Source organism: Protomyctophum bolini, assembly GCF_963924005.1.
Source record: "Protomyctophum bolini genome assembly, chromosome: 6".
NCBI classification, from domain to species: domain Eukaryota; kingdom Metazoa; phylum Chordata; class Actinopteri; order Myctophiformes; family Myctophidae; genus Protomyctophum; species Protomyctophum bolini.
The window spans coordinates 14,228,089-14,239,560 of record NC_137867.1 but is presented as its reverse complement, the minus strand read 5'-3'; the positions used below and the strand labels follow the sequence as shown (position 1 = coordinate 14,239,560).

General features: G+C 39.7%; 1 protein-coding gene across 1 annotated transcript in view; it reads left to right on the top strand.

Annotated features, from left to right (window-relative positions):
• Nucleotides 1-1,312: 1,312 nt before the first annotated feature.
• Nucleotides 1,313-11,472, top strand: part of kank1a (KN motif and ankyrin repeat domains 1a) — a 61,817-nt gene continuing 51,657 nt past the window's right edge. Inside the window, exon 1 of the mRNA XM_080766965.1 lies at nucleotides 1,313-1,519. The gene's annotated coding sequence lies outside the window, so the exon portion shown is untranslated. The remainder of the gene's footprint in view (nucleotides 1,520-11,472) is intronic.

Sequence of the window (11,472 nt, the reverse complement as noted above, 5' to 3'; positions counted from 1 at the left end):
ATTTTCATGTGTTGTGCAATATTACTCGAGAGTAATATGTTACTTATTACATATTACTCCTTAAAAATGAATAATATTATATTACTTATTATTTGGAATCAAGACTAATATATTATATCTTATTACATATTACTTTTTAGATTATTTTAGAACTTAATCCAATTGTTTTGAACAATAATAAGAGTCACCAATCGGCCAAAAAGGCTATAAAATAATGCAGCAATCTCTCTCAACCTTAAAATGAAATGTTTTCAAAAAGCAGCCAACAAAACAAAAATAAAAAAGTAATATGTAATATGTGCTATTTTTTACAGAGTAATATGGTATAATATTACTGTTTTGGCAGAGTAATAGGCTACCTTACACTAGGCCTACGCGTAATAATATTACAGTAATATATTACTAGTAACTCGAACTTGTTACTGCCCAACATTGATGATGTATAGGGTAGGGTGTAGGCTATATAAAGCGTTAAAGCCTATAATAATAATTTAAAAAACAGCACCTATATGTAAATATATTGTATAGGCTACTGTATATTGTACCTATACCTGCCAGGCTGCCTACTATTAACAATGGGGGGGGGGGGGGGGGGGAGAAAGAGAGAGAGAGAGCACCTTAAGGAATACAAACCATTGTGTGTACACTGTTTATCAAAACTACAAAGCTAACGTCTCATATATGGATGTATGTTGTATAACTATCTCTGATGCACAATCTTGTTATAGTTTCACTTTCACAAGATAGTAATTACTTACCCGTCCCAAAGTTAACAATGTTTCTCGTGTAGCCGCTCTTTGAATTGAATTGCAAACCACAATTCACTGCATTGCCGCATTACTAAATGATAATAATTACTCTCAATTTCTCAAATGTTTATACATTACTATATTATTATTATTATTATTATTATTATAAATTAGGCCTAATGTTTGCCCCATTAATGTGAATAATTCCCTAACCTAATAATTTCACCGCACAAAATAGGTTTCATTAAATTTGGACGTGTGTTGGCTATTAATAAATGACACTATAACCTGTCTGTGTAGGCGCCGCCCACTTTACCTGTGCCGTGCACGCTGACCTTCACGTGGACGGAGCGGAGGCTTGTCTGGAACAAACATGTACACTTCCTCGTACGACGGCGTGGCGTGCCGAAAATAGCCGTTCTACAAGCTCACATCGCGGCGCGGACGCGACGCGCGGTGAGCTTGCAGATCGGCTACTTTAGAAGGCAGTAAGTGCGGCATGTGCGCATGCGCGCGGTTTAACAACTTGCTGAAGCGGACAACTACAAAGAACGAAGAGACACTGGTGTGTGGTGTGGTGCTGCTGCGTTGTAGACGGTGAGACAGGGGCTGGAAGGCTGCGCGTTTAAGTGTCCCGTTCAGTTTTTAGTTTATTATTATCATCTTATTTCATACCAAGGCTTACCAACGTAGCTGACAAACAAGATAGAGCATTCGAAACCTAAAGAAAACAACCTCACTGACAGGAGGAAAGAGCACTTGGCGTCGGGGTAAGTTCAATTGTGAACTGTGCCGCTGCAGGATAGCCTACAGATGAGCAATAGAAGGGATACTAGGATATTAATGTTTATCTCTCCTCAGGTGATTAATGAGAACTAAATGGTTGAAGCTTGGCTATTGTTTTACATGTTGGTGAATACTTAGCCCCATATGTGCCCTCTCCCTACGCTCATTCTGTAGCTCCGAGATGAGGTCACACACTAGCCCCCTCCCACGCGTTTCAGGAACGGCCTTCAACGGCGCAAGCTTCCGCAGTGTACATTTCTTATCCTTACCACACCATTAATCCAAAAAGTGTATGGACAATGCACCTTTACACTAATTCATACATAGGAGCGGCGCAGAAAATCCCGCCGCTCCTATGTATGAAAGCCTTTACGTCCCGTCTTTTGTCAGTCGCTTCCATGTTTATCAAGGAAGTGTGCGTGTGCGCGTGCATGTCGAGTGAACTGAAGTCAGTTGGAAATTTCGACCAGGGGAGGCGCCGGGGAGGCGCTAAAGCTTTTCAACTTCCTTGATAAACATGGAAGCGACTGACAAAAGACGGGACGTAAAGGCTTTCATACATAGGAGCGGCGGGATTTTCTGCGCCGCTCCTATGTATGAATTAGTGTAAAGGTGCATTGTCCATACACTTTTTGGATTAATGGTGTGGTAAGGATAAGAAATGTACACTGCGGAAGCTTGCGCCGTTGAAGGCCGTTCCTGAAACGCGTGGGAGGGGGCTAGTGTGTGACCTCATCTCGGAGCTACAGAATGAGCGTAGGGAGAGGGCACATATGGGGCTAGTGAATACTCTGGTAGAAGGTTTAGGTGTACAAAAGCTACCTACGTCCGTGGAGTCTGGACTCCGTGCGTAGTCTTAAAAACCAAAACATTATTTTGCTGCGGTATTTGTAAGATGAATAGGTTTGTTGCTGTCTCCAATGGGGTTGTTATTTAATCTTTAGGGTAACATTTCATACCCTTTGGATCAAGCTAGTTTGTTTTGTTTTTGTTTTTTAACAATGAACAGGTGTCATTGATATCTCGCATGCTCATTCATGTGTTGAACTTTGAGTTGCACAATGCAGGAAAACAATATCTTGGAGAAAGGCCATTTTATTTTAGATTTTATCATGCATACGCTGGGCTTTGTTTAAACAGCATGATTTAATTTTGCAGATATGTTCCTAAACATGACGAATAGGCTACTGCTGCTGCTCATGGGAGTATGCAGAAGAAATGTGCTTTTCCATTGGAAGTGAACCTTGTTCGCTGCAGCTGGCATGTGACACCGTTACTTTACTTATTCTTTGCCTTGTCTTAAGACATTCAAGTCACATTATTACTTACTTGAGCACTGTAAGTGTAAAGGTCTTTAATATCCCTTCCTCTACAGCTATAATTTGACTATACCGTACCCATTCCCATTGTCTCCTCCCATTGCCTGAAATGCAGTGCTTGAGACCATAACAAAAGCTCTTTATAGTGCTGAAAGGGATTGTCACCAACTTCAAAATGTTACAGGCATTGTAAACCGCTGTTGTTCATGTCATATAGAGCACTGGTGCGTTAGACTTCTTTTTATGCATACATTTTCAGCAAGGACTTAAAAAAGAAGTTATGCATACAACATTTTCAGCAATTTTGAGGACTAGTTTCATGGATTCTCTCTCTCTCTCTCTCTCTCTCTCTCTCTCTCTCTCTAATATTATTGTGAATACCCAAAGCATGACATTTCTAGAAATGTCCTGAAGAATATGTGAGTGTACACAAAAGATTAAATAAAGGCTTCGTTAAAGGTCTCTCTCTCTTAATGATCTGGCACAGAACTATCTATTTTCTTACCATCACAATCTGAGCCAGGCATATGATGGGCAGATGTATAACAACTGCAGCAGAGCAGAGGAGATGACATTTAGGATTAAAATTGTTGGGTTATCCCCAGAGTGTAAACAGTGTTTAAATCCCCAGTTAATTTAACTCTGAAACTGTGCACAGGGCAGCTATATATCCAGATGGTTCTGTTTGGGTCCTTTTTGTTACGATGATTTTACTGTGTGGAGTGTGCCAAGCTTCAGACCTGGATGGTGGTGGTCCCCAATTGGCCTATTGTACTGGTTAGGCTTTGGAGATTTTCCCAGGGGTCATTGAGAGGGCTGTTCATCTTCCACTGGCTCCGGCTCTTTTCTGCTTTCTTTAGAGATGAAGCAAATGAATGGATATATTATCAAGGGGACAACATGACATGTGTTTCATGAAGTTCTTGGGATTCCAGGGTTGGCATATCGCCAGGTCTTTTTTTCTTGGGTACAAATCCTCTGTCAAATTATTCATTTGTAACTCAGACAGTGTAAAAATGTAAACAAATGGAAGGGTCCATTTGGTTACATTTGTATTACTACACTGACAGTTAAATGAACACGATTTTATTGTGGAAAAAAAGTCCATAACAAACAGTGCTGTCATCCAGCTGGCTAAAGCAAGCAATACCCAGGATTTACCAGTCTAATCCCAGGACGTCTTAAATTGAGACAAGCCATTTTACCAATAACTAAATAAGTGACAAAGTAGGTGTAAAACAACACCATCTGCAAATTATCTTTTCTACTTCTAATGGGACTTGAGACTTAAACAGACCTGAAGTATGTGAGAATGTGCTCATTGTAGCCAGACAGGACATGTACAGAATATGAGGTGATTTGGACCATCTCCAATGCACCTCTCTTGTAGTAAATGCTGCCTGAGACAAAATAGGCACCCTGTACTTAAATACTGCTACTAGTTTGGTGTTTGTGAATTTATACCAGCAATTTTCCAGTCGGACTAGGAGTACACTATACAGTAAAATATTCATTTGCAATGCTGAAAGTGTACAAGTGGAAGCAAATGGTGCTGTAACTGTAACACACTTAGGACTTGCAGCGTTGTCCTATGTAACATGAAGGCCATTTAATGGAGGTTTTCCCACATTTTAGAATCGAGTGCTTTACACACTGTAGTCTGTAGCTAGCTTAGCGTTTAATCTGCACATTGTGCACGGCCAACAGCATGCACAGCATTCCATGGACTTTTCCCTGGTTCCCCCGCTTATGCACAGCTTCCTAAGCAGATTGCATGCAGGTACGGACTGGTGTTGGTTGGTACATCAGGCTTATCGTCAGTGCTCTCGGTACACAGCCAGCCCTTGTGGACATATGGCATAGGTCCCTCAATTAACACCTGCCTGAGACAAACCCCTCTGTCTACAGTGATCAAAGGCCAGCCTCCACTGTTGAGACATGTCACTCCAACCTACACACTCCCTGTGATGTGAGTAAACTCCATCGCTCTGACGTTTGGTTAGACTCAGGAAATAACTTCCTCTCCGCTGCACCGCCTGAACCGGTCGTATATATCTAAATGTGAAAAATATAGTTTGCACACTGGATCATGCACCCACTGATATTTTCTTATATTTGCCACCAAAGGTGACATTATAAAACTTTTGAGCACCTAATTGACCGAATTGACCACAATTCATTGCATTGTATTGTGAGCTTGTAGATCACAGTTCAAAAGTTTTTGATCGATTTTAATTTTTTTGCCTAAAAAAATAACATGGCAAAAATTGGCCAGGGAGGGACACCATAAATATTAACCACAAATATTAAGTAATAAATATGAACTACATTGGATCCATTCCCATTTTTAATTATATACTTTGTATTTCCTGACTAATAACCGTTTTGGACATACAAGGTTTGTGCCAGACAGCAACAATTGTTTGCTGCTGGTCTTGGTAGAACTCCATGTGAAGGGGAAGGCATCCACTTTTACAAATGTGGCACATGGGCATACCGCCATACCTTAGCCTCTAAGATTACGCTGCCAATAATGAAACCTGTGGCTGTCTGTGTTGAATAGGGCAATAGGCAATGTACCAAAGCTGACCAATGGGAATCCTCCTCAAAATATCATGCTCTGATGTCTGATATTCGCTTTGTGGTTGCTGCTGGTGAGATTGAAAAATTACCTTGTTATACAATTATAATTGCAGAATAACGTGTAATTCCGGTTTAGTCTTCAATCTTTGGCTATTTAATGTTGACTATAAATACAGCCTGGTCTGGTAGCTTTGGACATATGGAAGCGATCTCCATACAGTAGCATGAGTTCAAAAATAGTGATTGAAAGCACCCCGAACAGGCTTCCAGTGCTAGGCTGAGTGCCAGCCCTCGTGTCAGATTGTTTGAAGATCTACAGTACTAGGAAGTGGTTATTTAAATGATCAAAGTGCTGGCAGAACATTTTAGAATCATTTAAATCTCAACTTGCTAGATTTGTATACTTTTAACCATGTGACCCCATAGCATTCCTATTCTGGGCATTATAATAGAGGGTACGTACGTGTGCCTAAAGTGAGTGGCAAATTGAGTTTAATGCAATGAGATAAGACTTTTCTGTTTGGATGTATGGGCTGTCAAGGCCAGAAAGTATTTTTTTGCCACTCAGTACTCCATAGGCTTTGCCGCATAACTTCCGGGTATGATGAGGATGTCACACGCATAAGGCCGATTCATACTCCTGTTTCGGCGCTGTAGTGCCGAAATGATTTCGGCTGGTCAGAAAATTTCAGTAGCACCGAAGAGCCGACTTTAGGACGGTACCCGCCCCCCCCGAACCTCAAATGACGTCAAATTGTAGGCTCTACAGCGCCGAACCGACTTTTATTCGGCTCTAAAATAGGAGTATGAATCGACCCTTAGCCTCTATTGGCGAACATTTTTTCAAGTGGCAGTAGATGAGAAAAAAGATTGCCAATATTTATACTAAACATTTTGGCTTCTAGCATGATTGTAGCATACTTCCACAACAACCCAAAGGTAACTGGTACCTGCAAGTCTCTTTTACTGTATAAAATAATTGAGATGGGCAACATACTTTTTCATGAAAGAAGACTATTTTTAAATGTATTCTGAACCAAATATGACACTACTCATCTTTAAAACTCAAAAGTAATGCTTAAACATTTTTTTTTTACACAATTTCATTTCTGTTGAGCCATTAACATAAAATAATTATTTAGCCCCTATTTAAGCTGTATAGAATCAATTTAGCAGCATCCTGAAACTTCAACGAAACACCAGAGCATCCACTCATCTAAAAGTGGTCTTGTGTTCTTTTGTGTCGTAAAAAGAAAGCTCAGGGAGGGAGGAAGCTTTTCTCCAGCTCACAGTGCTGCTTGATATCCCCGTTTGCCTTTGAAGCCTCAGACATACACACTGGGCTGAAGTGCTGAACTGGATTAAATCTAATACCACTTTAGCTAGTCCAGCTGTACTTAGCGCTGCCACATGTAGAAAGGAACCTAATTGGAGCGTGATTTCACCAAAGTCATCATTGGCACAAACAAGCCTCAACAGCTGATTCAAAAGTTGTTGTTGCTATTGAGTGTTGAGTTAGAGTGTATAAATCTCAGTTTAGAAGTCTCTTTCAATGTTTTACTGAGGTAGCTGACTGTTCCTGACGGACATCTTATTTTCTTGTGATGGAGACAGCAGGTTGCAATCAGTTTGGTGATGACCTAGTTATTCCTATTTCCTAGTACTGTAGTGAGTATTGTTCATGGTTGGTGACGAAGTCATGCATGCTTGAACTTGCATGTTTTTGACTTGAGGCGGATGAATGAGTGAAGGCTTTTCACTCTGCAGCTGGGATTAACCTTGGCTAAAACTAAAAGTGTATGTTTCAGAGAAATGTATTGTTTGCCAAGAATGTTAAGCCCTCTCTTGTCCGTCCCACTTCTCAGTTACCACCTGATGTTCATAACTGAGAAGTGCTATCAATACTAACCCTAACCCTGGTAATGTAGTGTGTATGTAGTCTATATGTAATGTATTCAATTGCAAATCTAGATGTGTCTGTTTTTCTTGGTTTTGGGAACTTCATATGGACTTCTGAGTGTATACAGTAATACTACAGCAGATAATTGGAAATGCCTTTGATCTGCTATTAGTGTTTTTCAACTAGTGGACCTTGAGGTCATTTTAGGTGGTCCCCAGTTAAATTATGGGGATTTGGTAACCAACTGGACCATAATAGATTTTTAACTCTTGAGAGTTAAATAATTGTTAAACATCTGCATATTACTTAATTTACAAGATGTCTACACAATTAGTACTATAGAAGAGACTACAGGCGTTGATCAAAATTATTTTCTAACATCCATACAGCATGGACCAAAATCTTATCCAACAATAACACAATATTCTTTCGTTTTGGGTCTGAGAGGGTAAATCTCATCAAATCGTGGTCCGTGGCTCAAATACTGAATACATAATGGAATTTATTAACCCATTTAGGCCTGAGGCCGATTCTAAAAACGCCTCTAAATCCTGACCTAAGTTTTCTGAAAAACCTCAAATATTTATATAGCGGCATATTCTTTTTTTTTTTTTTTTTTTACATTTTTGAATACTGTACATACTGTACAGAACCCAAAAATGGGTTCATGGCCTGAGGGGGTAAAACACCAAAAGGGGTTAAACTCTTCAAAAGAACCAAAATGTATTTCCAATTGTGGACAGCTATTTCAGTTCCATGGTACATACTGTATGTCATGGTAATTAAGTAACCATTTTCTTATAGCAAGAGCAGAGATTCAAAAAGGACATAAATAGAAAATGCCATGGACACAAAGGCAAGTCTAAACAAATGGATCTTGAGCAGTTTTTTTCCCACAGATATTAAGTCCAAAAGGAGAGAGTTCTGGTGTTTAGGATAGGAATTTAATTTTAAGCCTCCAGTAGATTGAACAACTAGCAAACCCTGATCAGAAAAGCTTAGAGGCCTGCTCGTGACATATACTGTACATACTGTAGGGCTGCAGTACTGTAGATCTCTAATGTGGCCTAGTCTAATGCCTGACAACCCAGGCATAGATCATCATGAGAACTTTGAATAGTATTCTGAATTTGACGAATTTGTTTCGTGAAGAGCTATCATCAGTGCTACTGTTACCTGAGATGAGACCTTTTGGAGGACCTGGTCAACACTTAAACGGCAGCATTTTATACCACTTGTAAATACTCAAGTGATCCATGGTCTCAATCAATGAGTCATTCATTGTATCCACTCAATCCATAGAGTGGCTATTATTAATTACACACTGACAGATGCTCAGAAAGAAACTCTAGGAGAATGCACCTTGTCAAGACTTGCTGTAATTGTAATGTAACCTTTTCATAATAGAGGACTGGCAGAAAACAGGAGAGAAATAAATAGGCAGGGACACCCGGAAATAGTATCCTTATAATTCTTAAAAGAGAATGTTTTTCATCGAATAGCTAAAAATATTTTAACCCTGACATCTGAAGTGGTTTCTCTGGAAATCTCTTCAGACTTGGTGGTGATCCATGGGCTTTGTGGTGTTTTCTATTGATGTATGTTGTCACACAGCAGCTGTGTAACACAACAAACACATAGCATGTGTTGCTTTGTGCGTGCGTGATGTACTGTATGAATGAGCTCTACGCTAACTTTTGCCATTACTGGGCTATATCTTTTTTTTCAACAATGTATTTATTTCTCTTTTCCACACAAATGACAATACAAATATACAAATAAACAACAATGAACAACAATGAACATTAGACAAAGACAATTACTGATAAAGAAAAAAAATCACACCTGTGTGAACTGAGTGGTGCAACTCTCCTCTCTCTCTCTCTCTCTCTCTCTCTCTCTCTCTCTCATTAGCAGGCAACAGTGCAGCACTAATGCTATCTCTCTGTTTCTGGCACAACAGCGCCCCTACTGGTACTCATAGTCATTGGCTCATTAACCAACGTCACATAGGTGAACACGGACATTGCTGTTCCTTGGAGTGGTTGCACCACTCAAAAACAACAGCACTACTCCTCTTCAGCTCCATCCATTAAATGTGACAAATTCTTGATCTTATATACAGTAACTTATAAAACGGCCCCACACCTCCTGATACATTTCTTGTTTGTCCTTAAGAATATATGTAATCTTTTCCAAAGGTAAACGTAAAGACAATTCCCTGAACCACTGTGTAATACTTGGATTTGTCTGGCCTTTTCCAGGTCAATGCTATCACTCTCTTAGCTTGTAAATCTATAAACATTTGTTCATTACGCTTTATCTTGTGTCCCTCTGGATATAGACCGAACAGGAAGAACTTTGGTTCTGGTACAATATTTATTGACAAAATCTTCTGTATTTCCTGCCCGACCTTCCCCCAAAACTCCATACATTTTGGACAGGACCACAGACAGTGGAACAATGTGCCTCTATCTTCACCGCATCTGGTGCATACATCCGGAATATTACAATTATACTTATTACGTTTAACTGGTGTGATGTACACTCTCATAAGCCAATTGTATTGTAGAAGTTTTAGACGAGTATTCCCAGTCTGGGATTGAGCTTGTGCACAAGCCGTACTCCATTGTTCCACTGTATTAAGCATTAAGCCTATCTTCTGAGGACTCTGGAGGAAAGTCAACCAATAGAGCGTAGAAATCTGATATTATCCCCCTTCCGAATGGGTCATTAACCAAAGCTTTCTCCAGCACACAGACATGGATGGGGCCAGCATGGATTGCTCCAGATTAGTTCTAATAAAATCCCTCGGTTGCAGATATTTAAAGAAGTGTTTGCGATGGATATCATATTTAATGACCAGTTCCTCAAACGAGAACATACTCTCCCTACCCCTCTCAAATACATCCCTTAATTGACCTATTTCCCTATCAACCCCCCCCCCCCCCATCAGCTCTACCTGGCACAAATTGATTATTACCCCATATTGGGCTGAAGCGAGACGTGGATGTTCTCCCAAAAATATATTGACCTCATTCCATGAATGGACTATCTGGTGTGAAATATATAACCAGAAATCCCAGATGGTTTGACCCGCCCAAAAGGATTTTCAGAAGCTATCCTACTTTCTGCCCAGCTGAGGGATCATGTAGAGGCCTTTCAACATAAAGGCCCCCTTTATCACTATCTGACAGCATAACAAGTAAAATGGTGGGCCATGAGACAAATCCAGGTATGCCTTGGGTTTTGTGACAACCACATTATTATTGCAACAATATACAATTATACAAAAACATATGCATTATATACTTTGTTTGTGCCCATTTCTCAATGCAGAGGACAATTCTGTAAAAATAGAAGCACTGCAGGAATCAGTCAGTGGCTCATGGGTGCTCTTTGGTGATACAGGTAAGATTATAGACAAAAAAAGACAAAAAATAATAATATATTATATATATCCCTTTAATTTTAATAAACAAAGAAGGCTATATATATAGCAACATTGGAACTATTTTCAACCTGACATCCATATTTTGGACAAAACGTTCAAAGGTAATTTATTTGAATGTTAAACCAGTGTGTTCTTTGTGCTTCTGAAGTGTTGAGGAAATGAGAGCTGAGCAAATCATTCAGGAATGATAGGAGTTCTTGGTGGCTGTTATTTTCTTTGTTTTCTTTCATGAAGCCATAGCCAATCAATCATGATCTGGAAAAGTGAGGAAAAAGAAAATATTTTTTTGGGGCGTTGAACAAGACGAGGCAGGTGCAAGGGAATTCCAGGGTGCAGTTGATATTGGGGATAATAACTATGCAGACATGATAGAACCTTCCTTGTCATGGTGAATCACTCAGCAATAAGGCAGTCTGTATGTTTGGGCCTGAGCCCATCTTTATCACAGAGGCTGACTACTTACAGCTTCAATTACAATAATCATCATAATTATGCATTGGCATTAACAATTATCAACTTAAAGGCCCTACAACATGAAATTCAACTTTTCCAATTGTTTTGGTGTTTTCTACGCTCCCCTGCGTTTTCTATCCCCACAAATACGCAATTTTGAACAATCAGGGTTTCTCATAATATGGAGCTTTCATGGAAATTGCTCTCAGGAAGAGCTCAACTGATTTG